Genomic DNA, 20137 nt, shown 5'->3' with positions numbered 1-20137 from the left:
GGAACCCAAACTATACTAATTCCAGATTAAATTCAAGACAATGTTCCATGATTTTACTTTTCATCCAACATGTAATACAAAATGGCATTATTTTAATTATCCACAGCAAGTTGCTCTAAAGCTATTACTTACCAGAGAAGGAACTTCTACAATATTCTACAATATTACTTATTCCAGAGAAGGAAAAAATTCTTCCTTACTTCTGTTTTATTATTCTAATACCTGGTGAATCTGACAAACATGTTTAGAAACATCATATAGAGAAAAGGGGAAGACAGACATTCCTCACAGGTTTTCATCCCCAAATTCTGAAACGCTAGCTAATTCAACAGTCTTCAAAATGGCTAGATATAGGGACCAAGACTGTCTTTCAACTTCACGTTATCAAGCTTTGTAAGATCTCCCAACGTTATGCAAAGACGTGCTAGCCTTCCTCCTTAAGCTCTCTTCAACACCCATCCCCACCCCTAATATCAGGTGAATGGGTAGGAGCTAAGTGATTTCTTTTTTTTCCTGTTGAATTACTGTCCTTAATGCTTTAACCTGGTTAGTTCCATCACTATGTTATTTGTAGTTATCAGGGGCGGGGAATAAAGATCTTCTGACATTTTTTTCTGTCCAAAAAAATGAGTTGAAACTTCTAAATATTGAAATTCTGAAATACAGAAGACACAAAAACTACAGTTGATGATCTTTGCACTTTATAGACATCACAGTTACTTATTCACCACACCCCCAGAACAAACCAGATCTCATTTGAGCTCTTCTCTAGTTATTTATAGAAAAAGTCATATAAGCTATATTAGATACTCAGGTCTCTGATGTCACAAATTTTTCATTCCTAAATTCATCTGAGATTATGGTGACAATTACACTGAGCAAGTCTCAAACAATTTGCTGCATGAATTTTGGAAGTTTTCTTCTGAAGGACTTTCACTTCATCATCACAGTCCCCTAAGGTCTTCTCTAACATCATCTGTACTTGCTTTTCCTGGAGGACACTGTAAGCATATCAGCCACGCAGTGGATGTCAGTTTTACTATGACAAAATTTCAATATTATTATTATGCTGAGATGAACAGTTAGACAAAAAGCCCTTACAGAAAAAAAAGAAACCATGCCCTAACAGGATAAATGCCTTAGGTAGCTACGGCAAATATATCCCCAAAGAAATATGTGGTCACAATTGCAGTTTGCATAGAAGGATTATGTTCCTGTGAATTTGTATCCATGAAATCTGCTGGAATGTTTCTCCCTCCTGAGAAGACAAGTAGCAAAGTCAGAACTCAGAATTTTGCAGACGGAAACAACCATTCAGAAGTTGCAAAGTTTTGTTGTTTCTTTGCCCTATGTCAGTCATGTTACTGAACATTTACAGACTATTTCTGTAATTTAAGGAAATTACATGAATATGTTTGTGTACAGCTTTAACTCCCCGACTGCTAGCACAGAACAAACCTGACTAGGCTTTCAAGCGTGCCCTAATTTTGGATCCCTCCAAACACAGATCTCATAGTTAATGAATTTATGACAAGTACCACGAAAAGAAAAACTGACTGTCAGCATGGTTCCTTGGCCCGCTAAGCTGAGTTTGCTTCTGCCAAAGACTGCTGTCTCATAATCCTCTCTCTTGATTGCTTCCTTAACCCTCACCTCTTTTGGGTTGTACAGCCAATACACTTTGATAGCTTTGAAGCTTGTCAAACTCAAGTCACCTTAATTCACCAATACTGAAGAACCTTACAATGTATTTTTTTTCCTGTTTAGTTTTTGGTTGAAGTGTCATGCTAAACTAAAACTGCTCACAGTGACCTGAAAGGCGACAGCAAAGTGGCAGGAGCAAGCGGCTGACACCAGGGAGGTGAGGATATGGACCAGCAGAAACACCTGCCTCTGGCACCAGGGAGCCAAGTCTAATGAACATCATCTCGCAGAATCATGTTCTGTGAATTCATCCACATCCCCCCTAACCTCATCAACAACTGATTTGGAAAGTGTTTTTCATTCTACTAAAGAAAAAAAATGACAAAAAACACCCCACATCTACAATAACTGGCACTTCTTTCTGATGTAAAAAGGATGGTGAAAGAATGTTAGTCTCTCTTAAATGGCATAACCTGAGACAAATTTCCAAACACAGTAGGTGTAAAGGGCTGAAAAACATGTATTTATCTTGAAGCATGTTTACTCCCAAACAAAAATGGTAAATTGAACACCTATGTCTTGAAAGGATTGTTAAAGAAGGTCTTAATGAAAAGTGAACATCTCCGTACGTTCATAGATCTTAAGGAAGACTTGTAGAAAAACACTTTACAAAAAGTGTGAGATTTCACCACAAGGTGTGAAAAGAGATTCTTTGTAAATAACCTACATTGCTAGACTTCATAATAAAAATGCACAAGAAAGCTACACAAAGGCTATAAAAACATAACAATTGAAGCCTTTTATACCTTATAAAAACAGTTTTTCTCTCTCCTGTTAAATGTAAGTGGACTCTTGGGACTAATTTTAGCAATCAATTACACAAATTAAGATAAAACCCTGATGGGAACACACGCACTTCTACAAATTGAACACACAAACATAATAAGCACTGAGGCTGCAGAGCTCTGTCCAACTTTTTTGCTAAATTAAGAAAAATAAATTCAGTTTCTGAAAACTTGTTAATGTAGACATTATTAAACATTAGAAAACTGAAGAAGTCACAGGAATGCAAGACTTCCTTCTGTGTGAAGAGGCAAACTTATTTCACATGTAGAGGTACAACAATCCTGCCTAGAAAGCCATGTCATCGCTTGGTCTCTTGAACTAGGGTATTAAACTTCGCTATACAAGTCACGGGAAAACACTACTAACTTGTGCTTCTAACACACAAAATTCTCAATCGTCTTGAGAAGTTTCACAGAATGACTGAGTTTGGAAGGGACCTCTGGAGGTCAGCTGGTTCCATCCCCTGCTCAAGCTGGGACAACTAGAGCAGGTTGCCAAGGACCATGCCCAGGTGGCTTTTGAAGATCTCCAAGCAGGGTGACTCCACAACCTCTGGGCAACTTGTGTCAGTGCTCCATCACCCACACAACATGGAAGTGATTCCTGACGTTCAGACAGAAACTCCTCTGTTCCAGTTTGTACCCACGGACTCTTCCTGGCACGGAACACCACCAAAGAGAGCCTGACTCAGTCTTCTTTGCATCCTTCCCTCAGGTATTTATTGATAAGAATTGATAAGAACCCCCTTGAGCCTCCTCTTTGTCACGCTAAATGGTCCCAGCTCTCTCAGCCTTTCCTCACAGACTAGGTGCTCTTGTCCATCATCTTGGTGGCCTCTATCCAGTACATCCATGTGCACCAGTAAAGTGGATAAACAGTGAAAGATATGCTAATCTATATTTTACACTTGCTTATATTAACTAGTGCACAACTATTCATTCAAAAAGTATAGAGTTTGCCGAATCATTAGAACTTTGATACATTTTAGTGTCTGACAATTAAAACTAGCTCCATAAACTTTTATTACATGCTGATATCCACTTCAATAACGATCACCCAGTGAAGTATATTTTAACAGCATGAGAAGATGGAAATCAAAATTCAGGAACAGCCAGTCTTCAAAGTTTTCTGAACAAGTTCAAAATTCACTGATTTGCCCCACCTTACCTTTCACGCACATTTTTTACTGTTATAACACCTGAAACAAATTTCTCAACATAGGAATAGAAAACTAGTAAGATATTTGAACATCACCTCTACCTGAAGTAAATGTGCATAAAAACTAAGTTAAATCAAAATTTAGTGGATGCAAGATAATAAAATTTTTCCATAACAGAAAAAGTTTTCCTCTTAGTGTGGATGTTAGATATCAGCAATTCAGACATTTCATAATGGGAAAACGGAAGAGAAGAGGAACAGCTTCAACTAATACAGGGTATCCTTGCATTTTGCCACTCAATGAAGTAAATCATACAGGTGTTATACAAAAGGGCACTGAACAATAAGACCACATTCAAAGAAGTTATTGAGCAATGCTTAGAAGAATCAATCATACACCTAAACCCTTAAATACTTAAAGGTTAAGTTTGTACAAGCTCTACATACCAGTGATGCAAGCATGGTTATATGCATTACACCAACGTAGCTGATAAATCTCTTAAAACAAACAAAAACACACATTCTATTGCTCCAATATTTTAAACTCAGTCATCAGATACTTCTGAATCAGACAGTAAGAACTCAGTGTCCCAAAATAATCCTGCTGACAAACATAAAACTGTCATCTATAGCCACTTTAGGCAGCAGTAACTTCACTAATTGCTATTTAGTTTTAGTTTCATAGTATTGATTCCTTTGGAAGTTTGAGCTTCATAAGAACACACTGACGCCATCCAACTGAATATAAAGTGCTATTTAAATCAATACCTTAGAGCCAAATTTCCCATAGCTAAGCTTATCTAAGAATGTAAGCTGCATATTTGGCAGTTCTGCTTTGGGTTAAAGAATAAAGCCTTCAGTAAATTAGTGTTTAACAGGTTTTAAAGTTTTAGTTTTATACTAATCCTCTGAATAAAAAAACACCACAACACTCAAGGCATTTGTGATGATCCGGTATGCTGCCCTCTCATGCAGAGACCGCATAGATAGATGATTTCCACTAAAGGCAAAGAAAAATCAGTAATCTAATACCAGTCTCATGTACTCACTGCATTAATGACACTCGTGACACTGAAGCATTCAGGAAAACAGTATTACAATTACGAAGCTACCCCATACAAAATAATTTACTAAAATATGCTGCAAATATTGGCATTCACCATTATGTCTGGAACAACGATGCAGACAGGACAACTTGAAAAACTGTCAGCACTTTTGCCCCAAACCCTGGCATTCTTGCCCTGTTGCAAAACCATGTGTCAAGACTTCACTTGTTGCTTCCACAGACCACTGCTAGAAGTTACTCACGGTATGAATGCTGAATGGGACAGATCTTGTTCTTCTATGAGAAAATCCAAAGAAATGAAAATCCAGGGGAGGAAAAAGGGAAGAGTCTAGATCTGCGTGATATGGAGAGAAGCTCCCAACTGGAGAAACTTGAGTAATTTTTCGTTGAAGCAATAATCACAAGAATAACAAAGCTCAATTACCTGAAATTTCCTGCCTGTATTAAAAGCAGAATCCACTGTCAATGAATAAGGTTAAGATGACAAAACTGAGACGGCAAGATCACTAAGTGGTTGCACGGCTCAGTGCCAGTATCATCATCTCTATATGCCCCTCAGGAAGCTGCCGCTGTCATTACACAGTTTTTCAGATCAAAGAGGTCAGCCAAATGGTAACAGTAAATAATAAGAGCTGTGATCCACTGATAGAGAAAAATTCTGTATCCTCTGTATGACAGGGATATAGAAAGAAAAGAGTATTGTCTCTATTCGGGTAAAAGAAATGATGAAAAATAAACTGAAAATATAAGTAGAAATTGAAAACAATCTAGTTTGACGCATCTGCCTTGTAAGCAACAGAAAAAAGCAACCAAGTTTGCAGATGAAACTTCTAATATCACTGTGAAGTGCCACAGCTGTAAGAACAGCACACCAGTCTACTCAGGTCTCATTGCAGTTGCCCTAAAAAACAGTCTGGTTAGCAGAAGAGATTTCAGTTGAGAAAATTCATCCAGATCCTAACCATGAAATTGTGGAATTAAGACTAGGATTAGAAATTTAGTGTCCCACTTACACATTGGAGCTTTTGTGCTCTGGTAAATATGAGAGTCATAAAATGTATTAGAATGCAATCCACTAATGTCATCTGATGCAAATAATGCTACTGTTTGAGCAGTATTTTCTTAACATCTATTTTAAATTAGTGTTATTAGTGTTATTTTTATTTACTTTTTATTTGTAGTTTTATTAGTGTTACTATATTTGTAATTTATATTTATAATAAGAGGTATTTTTCCAGCTGTTTTACATAACATTATGAGAAAAATACTAGATCCTTTCTATTAAAAAGGAGATTAGACTACTCTCTCCTAGGATAGCAAACTTAATTTACAGAAGATGGGAAGTTTCAGCTTTCTTTATGCAAACAAAACAACGCACCACTTCACCTAGAACAGTTTTTGCTCATTTTCTTTAAAAGAGCCAAAAGCATCTGAAGATCAGCACTGTAAATTAGTCAGGACACACCAAGGTGCTTGAGCAGGGGGTTGGACCAGATGACCTCCAGAGGCCCCTTCCAACCTCAGCCAGTCTGTGATTGTGTGATTCTGTTTGCACATCAAACAAAGTAAGGAAGTACACAAAAGGTATGTACAGATAAGGAACAGCCTGCAGAAGTTAAACCATTCACTTTTAATTTAAAGAACAACGGGCTATTCAAGAAGAGTTAGAATAAAAAATGGTTTGCTTACTGAAGACATGACTTCAAGATTTTACACTGAGGACAATGTATAAAAGGACTCAAATATTTGCAAAAAATGGAGAATGGATTTAGAATGGATCTAAATACAAGGAAATAATTTTAGTCAACCCATCATACAGCTACAGTATCTAAACACAACTGTTATGGAGATGCTGCTGACTCTCTTCATTTCCCAGCTCAAGGAGAAGTGTCAGGACCTCAGATTATCTCAACAAATTTTTTCAACTAATAAATAAAAAGAACCGCCAGAGAAACGGGTGAGTGTAATCAAGAGGTCTGACGTGACTGCAAGTCAATTAAGAAAAGTTTTCTAACATAGGTTTCAAAGTACCACCTCAGTATAATGGCTGCAACGAAATACATTGTAAATCTGCAATAAAAGCATTGTACAATCAACATTCCCAATAAGCAGGAATGGATGGGGATACTTTGCATAATGGCAAAGCCTGCAGATACAATGTCAGAGGACAGGACAGAGGCAAAAAATAAAAAGCAAAAAATAAAAATAAAAAAATAAAAAATATATAAAATAAATGTAAAATAAAAATAAAAAAAATAAAAAATAAAAATCAAGTGACACTCAAGTGCCTGGCTCCAGCACAACTGGCAGTGAAATAATAAACCACGCTGAATATAACTTCTCTCTGTTCTGTGCCAACCAGGCTCTCCACGTTCTTGATGACTTCTTACCTCAGACACCTGCATTTTAATCACAAGTAAAGAGAAATAACAGTGCTCTTACAACAGGATGCTCTCTCCAACTCCAGTGCATACCAGAGGGTTCTGCAGGGTCTGGTCCAGGTTGCAGGCTGTTGTCCAGACACCTGCCTGAAATTCTTCCACTCACTAGCATACGCAACTGTTGTTCCTGTAGATACTATACTGTGTAACTGTGAAGCCATCTAATATGGTCTTTCAGGTAAAGCTGGGCAGACTAAAAATACTACTAATGCAGAATTTTGTCTCAGAATTGAAATGTCACCTTTAAGCCCATAAAATAAATTTTGGAAATGCAAGTCTTTGCGCTTTAAAGTTCAGCTGAACCTAGAAATCAAGAGTAGTGGAGATATGATGCAGTATTCATTTTCTAGTCAGCCCGACAGGTTAGCACAGCAGGTACTCCGAACAGTGCTGACACCTTACTTGAAAGAAGCTCCTCTGATGACTGTTCTCATGCCTCACAGACAGAGGTTCTCCTTTAGCTGCTCTGCACATCATTTTCTTCTCCACCACCCCTCTGAGCACTTGTTACGTGCATTCTATGCGACGACAGAAGGAAAAAAAAGGAAGGTTCCAAGATTATGCTTTCTAATTTTACACTGAGAAGTTCTTGCCCTAATGAAGCATTTGATTACTGAGATTTTTTCTTTAGAAGAAAAACAACCCCCCAACTTAAAAAAAACCTGCAGATACTTTCTTGAACAATCCCAGAACATCACAGAGACTCTAGCATTTTACTTGGAACCTGAGCACATAAAACTTCAGCCACTCTTTCAAATAGTGTCAGAAAAATACTGGCCTCCTGAACAAAAGCTGCAACACTGTTCACATGCCAATTACTCAGAGCAATCAACTGGCAAGTCTGGTCACTGGGTTTAACCTTTAGTGCCAAATCAACCATGTTAGTCAGGCAAATTGCAGCAAGTATATCTGATTTTCTCCGAGTTTCGACAGAGCTTCTGAATTTTATCATTGCTTCTTACCATCAGAAACTTAAGAGCCAACTAATTTTTGGATATAGATTACCTGTTGTCCATAGTTTTGCTTTGCCACTTGAAATTGAATTGCTACAATGCAATTTAGGTCAAGTCATACCTTAAATCCATTTGAAAATAATCCAAAACAGCAGCCATTAGCGATTCTTAGTGGAAACAGACAAATCACCCAGGAACCCCAACACCTACAATAATGCCTTTAAGTTTTCCAAGTCATGTCTATGGCCTTTGCTTTTAAAGCTGCAGAAATTTGCAACTTTTGGGATCAAATCAACCATTTAGTCCTTCTGACATATCTGTTCAATAGGGACATTCTGTTAAATAAAATGGCTTTATTCCACTTGATTTAAAGAAAGAGTTTGGGAGGAATTGTATTCCTCTGGCTCCCAGAGACTGCAAATCCTCTCAGCAATGCAAGCAGAGTGAAGTTTTGCTCCACTACTACAAAGCCTACAACACCTGCAGTAGCAACATCTTTTTTTTTCTCCAGAGAGAGCATAATAAATCAAAACTAGGAATGTTCAGGTATCTCACGGCTTGGGATACAGGTGGCCAGATTTCATTTACTACTTTCAGAAGTTTTGAGCTTGAAACAAAAGATTCATATTCACTTTTCCAACTGATCAGTCAGTTGTGATATACTTATCTACTTGGGATGTATTTTCAACATGAAACCAGCTGACATTTTACATTAGAAGAAACATTTACTCAGATTTCTCTAGAGTGTAACACTGAATATAATCAGCATTCATAACCTTTCTGTTCTTGATTCTATATTTATAAAATTCTACATCATTAAAAAGATATAATCATTTCCAGTCAACATTCAAGAGTTTAAAAACATGCTGAGTTTAAGAAGAAAACATTAACAATTTAAGTACTGAAATCCGAATCTACTAGGTGAGGTCAATCAGTGAGATTTATGAATACCTTGTAATCATTTGAACTCAACCCTAATCATTTTAAGTATGCACTTACATTCTTTGAAGACCACTTCTGGAATTTTGAATACAAATAAAGGGTATTTATTAGTAAACTAAGCTTTAACCAACTAAACACATAAACATGTTTCTGCATCCTTCTTGTTCCTCTAAACTTTAAGCATCCACTCAAATAGCACCCATACATAATATTTCAGAGCCTTACTTTCAGTTATAAGTTTTTTGTTCGTTTTTAAACTGATGTCTCTATTTTGCTTTTGGTTCTGCACACACAGGGGTCGTATATAGCTAACTAATGAAATGCATTTCTGGATGATGGTACACTACATATATGGAAAACAAAGCCAGAACAAATTTTACCTGCTGAATAAAATTTTTCAGAAATATAATATTACTGTATTCTTACAGTTTTATGATATACAGTAATATTATGATATACTAATCCCTAATACCTGGAAGAGTGTAACGGTCAGCAGTAAAATGCTCGATTGTTTATCGGTTTCTCAAAGTACAGGTTTGAAGTTAGATGTGGAACTTGTTGCAAAGAATCATAAAATAATGCAAATTATTATTTTTCCTTGCATTATTTTTTTTTCAAATAAAGAAGAAAATAATGCTGCATAATAGGCTGAGCTGAAGGAACAGCAAGCTTAAAGATGTTGATAGACAAGCTCTAGCAAATCTTGTTGTAGCAGATTAAGTTACTATCCTCAGCTGTAGACTCTGCTCCTGTCAGAAGTCACTGATCCCAAAAGCAGAGCTGGCAGAAGGGAGTGCGTGCTGACACCACCTCAGCCACTTCAGTACTAAGACCGGCATCTTTGTTTGGGTCCTCTCCCTCAGACATTACACTATGAGCTTCAACAACTGAGGCGGCAAGCACTTTTGCCATTTCTGCAAGGGCCGAAATACAGCAGAGGAGCTGAACATGAAAAGGTAAAAGAAGAAAAAAGACAAACCACCAAATATGGCAAGATTTCCCAGAGCTATAGCTGTAAGCTAAATTGCTTGTAAAGTAACTAGAATCAGATGTGCCATTTGTCACAAAGTCATTCAAGAAAATAAATACCAAAAAGTGAGGAAAAGTAACATGTAAACTGTTAAGCAATTAGTTATTAAGTTGAACCGGCACTGATTAGTCATATTATGTACTTTAAAGGCTGAATATCAAACTTCAAATTAGCTCTAAGAAATCAAGAACTGAAGTCTTGCATGGAATTTTAATTATCACATTAAGTCCTAACTACAGACATCATAAACAGCTCTAACGCACATAATACCAAAAGAACAGTGTTAAATAACCTTCTAAGATTTGACAAGTGTGCACTTAAGAGGGAACAAAAAACTAGTCTACACTTACTACTCAGTCACTTAGGTATGCAGCTGCATTCATTAAATATTTGTACAGAAAAGACTTCAAAAATATTGACAGAAGGAGAACTGTACGAAGTTCTCACCAACAGAAGTCTAAAAGTGGCCATGGGGAAGAAGTACGCAAATGCCAGTTTGCAACTCAAGTTGTTAATCTTTTTTTATTATTTTTTTTCAGTTTGTATACAACCAGTTAAATACAATTCTTGAAATTTGTATCATTAAGTTATTGCCCTAGTACTTTGTTACGATTAAACACAAAAAAAACTTCAATTCATATAGTGTTTATAAATTAAGAATTGCCACTGATCAGCCATTAAGCACATTCGAAGCTTCAAAAAGAGCATACACATAATAATTAGGCCTAACTGCTCACTTCTGCATACTGACCCTTCCCACACACCTTTAACGGTGTTTTTTCGGCTTATAAAATTTTTTGCTTTTACAGACAAGTACATAATATAAATTCCAAGATCAGCATTGTGAAAATGCATTAATAACCTAGCTTTGCATATTGTCCGTTGATCAAAACTAAGCAATCAGCACAGAATCCCAAATAAGACCAAAATACAACATTTTGATAGACAGGAGTTCACAGGGGAAACCTCGAATGCCTTACTAGACAGATTGGGATCTTCAGTCATTCCGATTCTCCCTTGCTGTGATTTTCCAGTTCTTTTATTCCCCCCTTCACTTAAAAGGAAACAAAACCCCAAACCCCAGCTTGTTACACACTTGTAGCCCAGTGCAGTACAGCATCTGTTTGGGATAATCTGCCATATTTTTACTGAAACTTGGTCTATAAGGTATAAAACTGGGTTTCTGGCTGTTTAGCATACTCTAAGAAAAGCCCTACTGGTCAGACCAACTCCGTGTCTGACAGAGGCAACCACGCATGCTGTTAAGGGACAACTTGTCCATCCACAATTGTTGATTAAGGACATCATGCTACACTCCTGCCTATTCAATTGTGAGCCATTAAACATATCCATCAGCGGATCTGCTCTCCAGGAATCTGTATAACCCCTTTTTAAACATGCTGATGAGTTCCTTCCCAATACTCCTCTAGCAATAAAAGCCATTCACAACCCAGCACGTTCAGTACCAGCTTCTTATATCTGCTTCAGACTTAGAGTTTTGATCAATGGCATGCTGTATTTGGAAGATTCACAGGCTCTATGCTCGTTTTCTAAAATCTTCATCACATTCCCCTTCCAGCCTTCTCCTCTTCAAACTGAGGATTTCCCGTCTTTGTAGTCTCCTCTTGTAAGGCTCCATCCCTTGAATGCTTTTACTGCTCTCTTCTACCTTTTACTTCTGCTATGTAGTTCCTTAAATGCAAAAGCCTAAACCATACACCAGAGTGAAGACAGCAAGGTTTCTGCACAGCTGCAATATTATGTTTTCTGTCATCTTTATGCCCTTCCTGATACATTTAGCATTTTGTTGGCTTTCTGGATGTCACTCACACTACACAAAGAACAGCAAAGAGACTCTATGGTTAAAGAAACCTTTCTCACCAGTTCTACAGAAGCTAGGAGTCCCAATTTTATTACTCTTCACAGACAGCATCCCACCACACACTTGCTAAAAAATATTTCTTGAGCTCCTGACACTGAACTACTCTGCTTCCCATACTGCTAGATACTACTCATTATGTCCCATAAAAAAAAGCAATATTCCCGTTTAATTTTGTTCTTGCAATTTTCCACAGAAATAAAAGGGGTAACATTGAACGTATCAAAGCTGTAGAGGCAGGTAAGAGAATACAAGCATCAGAAGATCTAAATAACATAGACAGCACTGCAGAATGAAATGCTAAATATAGCTACGGTTTTACGGGCCAATCCAGCCTTAAGACGCAAGGCAACAAGTCAATGGGAAAGAGAAAGCAAAAGGTCATAAGACTTATCAGAGCGTAGGAATGCAGTGATTCAACAGAGAACCCTTTGTTTCCTTGTCAATATTGTCTGTCTTGCCTATTTAGACTCAGCTCTCAGAAAGACTCATGTTTGAAGGTCTGCAGAATTACAGAGCGCAAGAAAATGAAAACCAGAAAAGCTGTCAAAAACAGCAGCGGCAAAAATACAAGTCCACAAGAAACGGGAAAGAGCTAAGGAAAAGCAATATATCATGAGCATTCAATATGGATCAAATGACTACTCCCTAACAGCAATAGGGTTACTACTCTAAACAAGACATCGATATCAAAGTAGGAAGTGTAAACACCAGATTTCTTCATAAGCAATAAGCCAAAATAACTGCCACTTCAGAACATCATATAAACAGATGCAGAGTTCGCTTTTTCAGCCAAGAAGAAAGAGCTCTCAGTTGCACTTCATTTTGACCTCTCCTTAATTGAAAATTGGCAAAAACTTAAAGAAAGTAGTAACCTACAAAATACGTCAAAATAACCAGTCTTCAATAGCTTTCACCTATTCTGTTATCTTAAAACCATCCTCAGGATTTTTTCGTTTGGGAGGAAGGACAAATGCCATTTACTTTTTGCGTTCCTAACTTTCTTTGGGATACACTTTCAGTCCTTAATCTTTTCATCTTGCTTGATAGGCCAAAGAAGAAAGAAGAAATTTAAGAAAGCTAAAAAAGGTAAAAAGTGTTTATCAAACTCTCTAGAAACATCAGATTGCCACTTTCCTCCTCTTTCCACTGAAGTAATTGGCCTCTTCAGCATCCTAGCTAGTAGTTGTCATAACGGCTTGAAGCAATCTGCTTTGTCAGGACCCGACTGATGACAATAAAGCCTTGAGAGATGATCTCAGCACACACAACCTTTTTAAAACCCACAAGAATCAAGGTGATAGTTCAGGAGGAAAAGACCACTCAGCTGGTAAGGACTTTGTTTCAAACAGATTTTTAGTGCTGTTTATAGCTCTTAAACAATTCAAGACATGAAACAAACTATTCCATTGGTCAAAACCCGAACACTACGGGGCTCATAAGTCATTTACCCAGCCCAACAAAGAAGACAATGCCAAGCTGATCAGCTTTTACCTCATTTACTCTAAGAGACTGTGCTAATTCCTCCCTGTAAGTAATTAGGTTACTAATATAGAACACATCTTGACTACTGGAAAAAAATGAAATGGTACAAGCTTGCATTACGTTTAATTATCCTGCAACAACAATCACCACCTTTAAATACACATATCTAGTTCAATTTCCACTCAATTCCCCACATTGGGGAGTTACCAACAGTACTTAAACAAAATGTAAATGCCATTGCACAGTGACGCTAAGCAGTTCCATCACTGCTTGATCCTACAGACTGCGGAAAGCACGTGATGTCCGCTAATACTATATACTATATTCTCCCACTAACACGGGAATAAGATTGTCCGCTGACATCACATACCTTCTCAGGCATTGGGGTAGAAAGACTTGCTCTCTGAAAACAAAGATATACACGTGTTCTCCTAGCTAATGTAAGACTTGCAGTTATCTTGCGTGTCTACTTGCAAGTAAATACATATATAAATATATATAAATACTGCAAGTATTACTTGCAGTAACACTTTTTTCTTACAAAAGCAGCTTTAATTTTCTTAGCCAAGGTGCACTGCATTAATCCATGCTAAGTCTATCTCCAGCTTCATTAACAGACAAATCAGGGCCAATTTGATTGAAGATGATAACACCACAGGTGACCACAAGTTCTCCATCAGGACACTGCATGATCTGACATCAAGGGCAAGCCTTAGCTTTAACTGCAGAGGTATCACATTCTACAGAAAAATTGTCATACCTGCTGTATTGAAAAATTTAGCAACTGAATACCACAACTGCCATGAAGAAAAAGATGCTTCCTTCCCTAGATTTCTCCTCTGCCTCAAAGACCAGCTCCTAAATAACTGACAAATAGAGAAGCAGTTACCGAGGCGTACCACCTTCATTATCCTTGACTGTGAAGATCGTCCCAGTTCAAACACTTGGTTTTTACACTTGAATAGCTGGATGAGAGCTGACTTGACTGATCTCTCTGTCACTCAGAGATCAAAATTTAGCTATTGGGAAACAGACAGGTGATGGGAAACATCAAGGGAAGCCCTTTTTCTTAATGGTGTTTTTACCAAGGCAACATACCAGTTACATTTTACCTCCCTTTCAGCCTTGAACACGACAAACTTTACACTTCGTTACTCCTTCCTATACACCTCATAAAGTGCAAATCACTCATATGCCAACATACTGCTAAGAATAGCTCATACATGTATCACTGGCAGTATTTATAATATACTACTGAAAGGAGAAGTGACTCTTAGGCAGTGGTATACATTGCCCCACCCTTTGATCACATGCATTTGTAATCAGAACTCCACAGCTAGGCAACTCAACACTGCTGGTGCTAAATGAATACTTCTTTTCCAGCCTCTCCTTTCTGACTTTAAAACACACCATTACATTTGGAAACAGAATAGGAATGCATACATTGGCCTCCCAACAGCCATTGCCAGGTCAAAGAGCAGTTGCTGAAGTTGTACTGGCACTTCCTGATTATTGGAGGTTTGTAGGTTTGCTACATTCAACACTTCAGAGAGCATGAAGATACCACTGAACAACTCGACACTGGAAATCAGGCAATTCACACTGACTTTTCATGCAACAGTTGATGCAAATACACAGCTACATATTGTAGATGCTAACATGCGCTCTGACTATACAATATTTGAGTACCCTTAATACCTTTTGTAAAGAATCACATACTTTTATCACTTTTAACACATCCTTATCAGAAATCAGTTCTGGTTCTAAACTACTTTATCTCCCCAAAACTTTTGAGAATCTTTGAATCACCTCTTATGGCCAAATAATCCAGTATGACCTTTCCACAGCTTCCCCAGAAGATGAATCCTGCAGTGGAAGCCAAGGATGAAATTTATAGTTTACCTTATTTTTCTGAAAAAAATAACTTTATTTCCCCCAGAATTTCCATCAAATGCCTCTCCTCTTTAGAATTCTGAGCGAGTTCATTTTCTATGCCGATAAAGCGTAGCAAATCCAGAATACTAAAGTGTATGATTATCAACCACAAGCTGCACTGTCACATGTGCCAATTGTCAAGCCTCTTCTCTAATCCTAGAGAAGAAATTCAAAATATGAAAGAATTGAATTGAACTAAAATCAACTACTAAAATCGTTAGCATAAAATCACATTAACTATTCCCTACTCAGCATTTTTCTTAAGCCAATTATGGCCTACCAGAACAGAATCATGATGCAATAGGCAAATCAATTCAGGAAACACAAGGCATAGAGTTGATCTTTATGTAACAGATAGTAATTACACATATGTTGAAATAATTACATTTTTGTATCTATTTATTTAGCATCTTATAAGAACATAGAATCTGATCCACAAGAGAATCTAAATGCCATGCCTCCTACGAGACTTAGCCCACAGATAAGCCACCCAGCTCCCCTCTACAACAGAAAGGGCACACTGGAGATGCTGTTTGAATGTCAGACTCAACACTGGGAGGAACTGCCAAAGTCAGCCAGGAATACTCCCAAAGAGAAAGCTTAGAAACAATTCCCCAGAATTTAACGTCATGCTAGGAAATACACCTTTTCATTGTTCATCACCGGGTCTGCAAAGCAGGAGACGTGGGTTCAAGCCACCAGTCTGTACCCAATCACGCTTCCTGCCAGCCCGCCCCTGGGCTCGCTCCCTTCCCAAGTATTACTGCCTGGGAATGAAACCGGCTGGCACCTGGCAGCATCTCACAGCAAAGCACCCAGTGGCCTGGCAGTCAGGGCATTCCCTTGGGAACTAACAGACGGGGGTTTTAAGATCCCCCATACAGTAGAGGTATTTGAACACAAATCTCAACACACTGGCCATGCGCTCAAACCTATCTGTTACAAAAGGCAATATCACATCCTTTTTCTGAAAAAAAAAAAAAAAGTGTGCAAGATCAGGCCTTTTTGTGTTTCCTGCTTCAAAGCACAGAGGCATTCCTTGTACAGTTCTGCATTACTAATAGTATCTCTTTGCTTTCTAATTAAACTGATGCAAACTTTTAGAGTCACAGCATTTTTTTCTTCCCACACAGCTATGCATTAGTGGGCAATTAGACACCCTTGCAGCTTGAAACAACTCTTTACCAATAGATACACATAGCTTATCACTTCCATTTAAGGAAAATCAAAACTAATTTTCAAATAGCCTGGTATATAAACTACTTATCTAGTTAATTTTCCTCTTTTTGCTTGGAGTTTTCCTTCACATTTTACGGTGAGCTACACTGAAAACATTTTATCATATAGCTATGTTGGGAGTGCAGGAAGGAGGATGCATACATAAAATACTTCTGTCACAACTGCTGAAGAAAGCTCTGAACCAGATAATTACACTAGAGGAAACATTTTGCCAGCATATCCAGTTTTATACCAGAAAAACTCACTAGGAAACAGTTTACGCTATCACAGACATACCAGCAAACCTTTTCAAATACATAAATGCCTCTCTGCCCATTAATAAAAGGAAAACAATACAACAGTATTTAATTAATATTTACAAGAAGTCTTGAGGCTTTCTGATGAATGACCAAAGCAGTAATTACTGTTCCAAATACCGTAACATCAGGCCTTTCTGCAAGACTACCCACAGCATCGAGTACTTAAAAAGAATAGAATATAAGCCAGTTGCCAGACCATTTAAGAACCTGAAACATACAAATACGGATCCTGTTATTTACGAAGTAGTAGACTGAGCTTAGCCTTCAGAATTCCTACAGCCTAATATTGTAAAAGAATGCAGTTAATCAAAAGGGCAAACTAGGAAAAATGAGTACCTGAAACAGGTAGTTACAACTGTCAGTATTTGATGCTAAGGCTCGGTCTTTGAGAAAACATCCTAACAGAATTTACATCTAAGAATGCCGTAGGATTTTTAAGACTGCCATTTCAACCTATGCCAAGAGATTTTAATTAAAAAGCACCATATGAAGTGTTATGAAAATGCAATTATTTACGTGAAAACCATACAGATATATATGAACCTCAGCCTACATTAAGCCTGCTGTGTCCATAACCCTCGGTAGGGATGCCAAGCTCCACGCTGCGTTTTTAGTGCCTGTACCTCGCATTGTTGTGGTAATGAAAGACACCCGACACCCCTCAATGGCCCCAGGAACTCCTGCAAATTCCTGAGGAAGCCAAATCAGGCTCGTGAAGGAATATTTCGATTTACATTACAAAGTCAGTTCAGATCTCTTGAAAGAAATGTTAACAACATTTAAGTAAAACTATCATCTTTACCATCGCCTTAATCTATCCAGCAAAAATTCCGGTCCACAGCTATTCCATACCTTGAGCACTGGAAGGATGTAAGGTCTGCAAGCATTACTTTGAGAAGAGTTACATGACCACGTACTAACACTGAGCTCTGCGTTACCGCATTAACAGTAACGGCAATTAAATGTACCACTCGAGATAGCTGTTTCCCAAAGCGCTGAAAATTCAGCACTGGGTGCCTTGTTAAACCGTGCACCACGCCAACCATTAGTTAACCTTTTAAGGCATAAAACACAGAGGGTGTTTTGGATCCCAGCGCGTTGGAAAACAGTTAATGTCTGCATAAAAGAGAGCCAGACTCTAAAGCGTTGGACATTTACATTTTTTTAGTAACAGCTCTAAGATGATTGTAAGAATAATAATAATAAAAAAAAGATATAGCGTTTGTGGAAATTCCGAGGGCAGATTAAAAAGGAAAGCTCGCAGGCTTAGATGGGTGCAGAGTTTAAGACAACTCAAAGATGTGCTCTTTTGGGGGATCCAGGCACAGCCCCCCAGCCCCCCAGCAGAAGGCCGGGTCCCTCAAAGCACGGACGCCGCGCACCGAGGCAGCAGCCCCCGAGAAGGCACGGCACCAGCCGCCCCGGCAAAGTTCGCCTGCAGGCAGCCGCACACCGCCGCTCACGCAGGAGGTGTAGTGGTACTCGCACACTTCGTAGTTCGTTTTCCGGCGCAGGCAGCCCCCCCGAGCCGCAGGGCACCGTGCCTTTGTTGCCCCCGGTACCAGACCCACCCCCCTCAGCCTGGCTCCCCCGACTGCTCCCGGGGCAGGCTCCCCGACCCCGGCGGATTACAGCACACCCTGCCAGCCGCTCCCACCGCCACCACCACCACCGCCGCCGCCACCACCACCACCGGGCTTCCCTGCGACCGCGGGGCCTCCCCTCGCCCGGCCCGGCGGGGGGGGGGGACAACCGGGCAGCCCGGGCCGGGCCGCTGCGGGGCACCCGGGCAGGCAGGGCCGGGCCGCGCTCCGCCGCCGCGCTCACCGTGCGTGCTGCCGGCCTCCGCCGCCCCGCTCCCCGCCGAGCCGCCCGGCCGCCACCGCGGCCCCCCCCCAGCGCCGCGCAGCCGCCGCCGCCGAAGCCCGGCCCGGCCCCGCCCGCTCCCAGCGCCGGCCGCCAGCCCCGGCCCCGCCCCGCCCGGCCGCGGCGCGCAGGCGCGGGGCGGCCCCCGAAGGGACAGCGGGGGCGGGGCGGGGCCGCCCGCGGGCGCGCGCCCCCTGCCGGCCGCGCGTGGCGGGGCCGCTCCCAACGGTCGCTGCCAACGGCCGCTTCGGGGTGGGCGCCATGTCGTGATTGGTAGCCCGGCTGCCCTCGTGTCTGTCGCGACATGTGGCATGTAACCGCACCTCGCCGGCAGTTCGCTGCGTGACCGCTGACAGATGGAAGAACTGTGGGGTATTTGGTAGCAGTGGGTGGCAGGGTTACGTGCATGGAAATAACACCAGCGGGGACCTGGTGGCAGTGCCTCACAGGCACCAAGGGCATTTCCTTTCACTTGCCTGTGACAATGGTGGAAGTTCAGATGAACTTTTTTTTTTTTTTTTTTTTTACAAACTTCTTTGGCAAAAGACCTGAGAAGCAGAAAAGACTTTCCCAAAATACGGTACTTGCACAGAAGATACAATAACTGCAAAAATACGTAGATTCAGCAGCTTGCTGTTCCCTGTTGTCGTCCAAACTGATCGCTAGGTTAATGTCTTTTCTACATCCAAAGTTGAGATGAACAGAAAACAAAACCAAAAACAAAATCCTGAGTACAGCTTCCCTCAGCTGACATTTCTCCTTCCTCTCCCAGGCCGTCTCATAGTTTGCATGTTGCCCTACAGCCAGTGTTTATACCAAGGTAAGGGAGTTTTCTTCAGTATGTTGTGCAATTTGTCATAAAGCAAAGAAGCATTCACACTAGCTTTAGAGTTCCTCTTTCCCTCCTTTGTTTTCTTGTACGTGTAGCTGAAATTTTCATCTTTTGCCAGAATGGGTTGCCAGACCAGGTTAAGGCTGAGCTTGGGATATCTCTTGGATAGATCTGCTTAAGGATCTGTGTGTTTCTTTGGTAACCAATCTCCTCCCTCTGGCTTTCACAAACCCTAATATTAGCCTTTGCTCAGCTGGCAAATCCATTCATAAGATGCTTGAATTAGGTGTGCTTGGATAATTTTATCCAACAGATTAAAATATTCCGTCAGGCTATGAAGTTGTCATACCTGAAAATGTTTCACAACAGAGCACAGGATCAGCAGCAGTATTTGTAAACATTCAGATAACCTCTGTCTTTTAAATCATTCTGTTAGCAATTTAAATGGACAGGTTTGCTGGTTCATTTTGCTTTGTGGGTGCTGTTTGTTGGATGCTGAACACACAAAAATTGCTGTGAGAA

At 39.8% G+C, this 20137-nt stretch overlaps 1 protein-coding gene across 1 annotated transcript in view; it reads right to left on the bottom strand.

The window, feature by feature from the left end:
- Positions 1 to 18874, bottom strand: part of PALS1 (protein associated with LIN7 1, MAGUK p55 family member) — a 51262-nt gene extending 32388 nt beyond the window's left edge. The window contains exon 1 of the mRNA XM_083838803.1: positions 18745 to 18874. The gene's annotated coding sequence lies outside the window, so the exon portion shown is untranslated. The remainder of the gene's footprint in view (positions 1 to 18744) is intronic.
- Positions 18875 to 20137: the final 1263 nt, after the last annotated feature.

Source organism: Anser anser (genome assembly GCF_964211835.1).
Source record: "Anser anser genome assembly, chromosome: 5".
In the NCBI taxonomy this organism is placed as follows: Eukaryota; Metazoa; Chordata; class Aves; order Anseriformes; family Anatidae; genus Anser; species Anser anser.
This window is presented reverse-complemented; position numbering and strand designations above follow the sequence as displayed.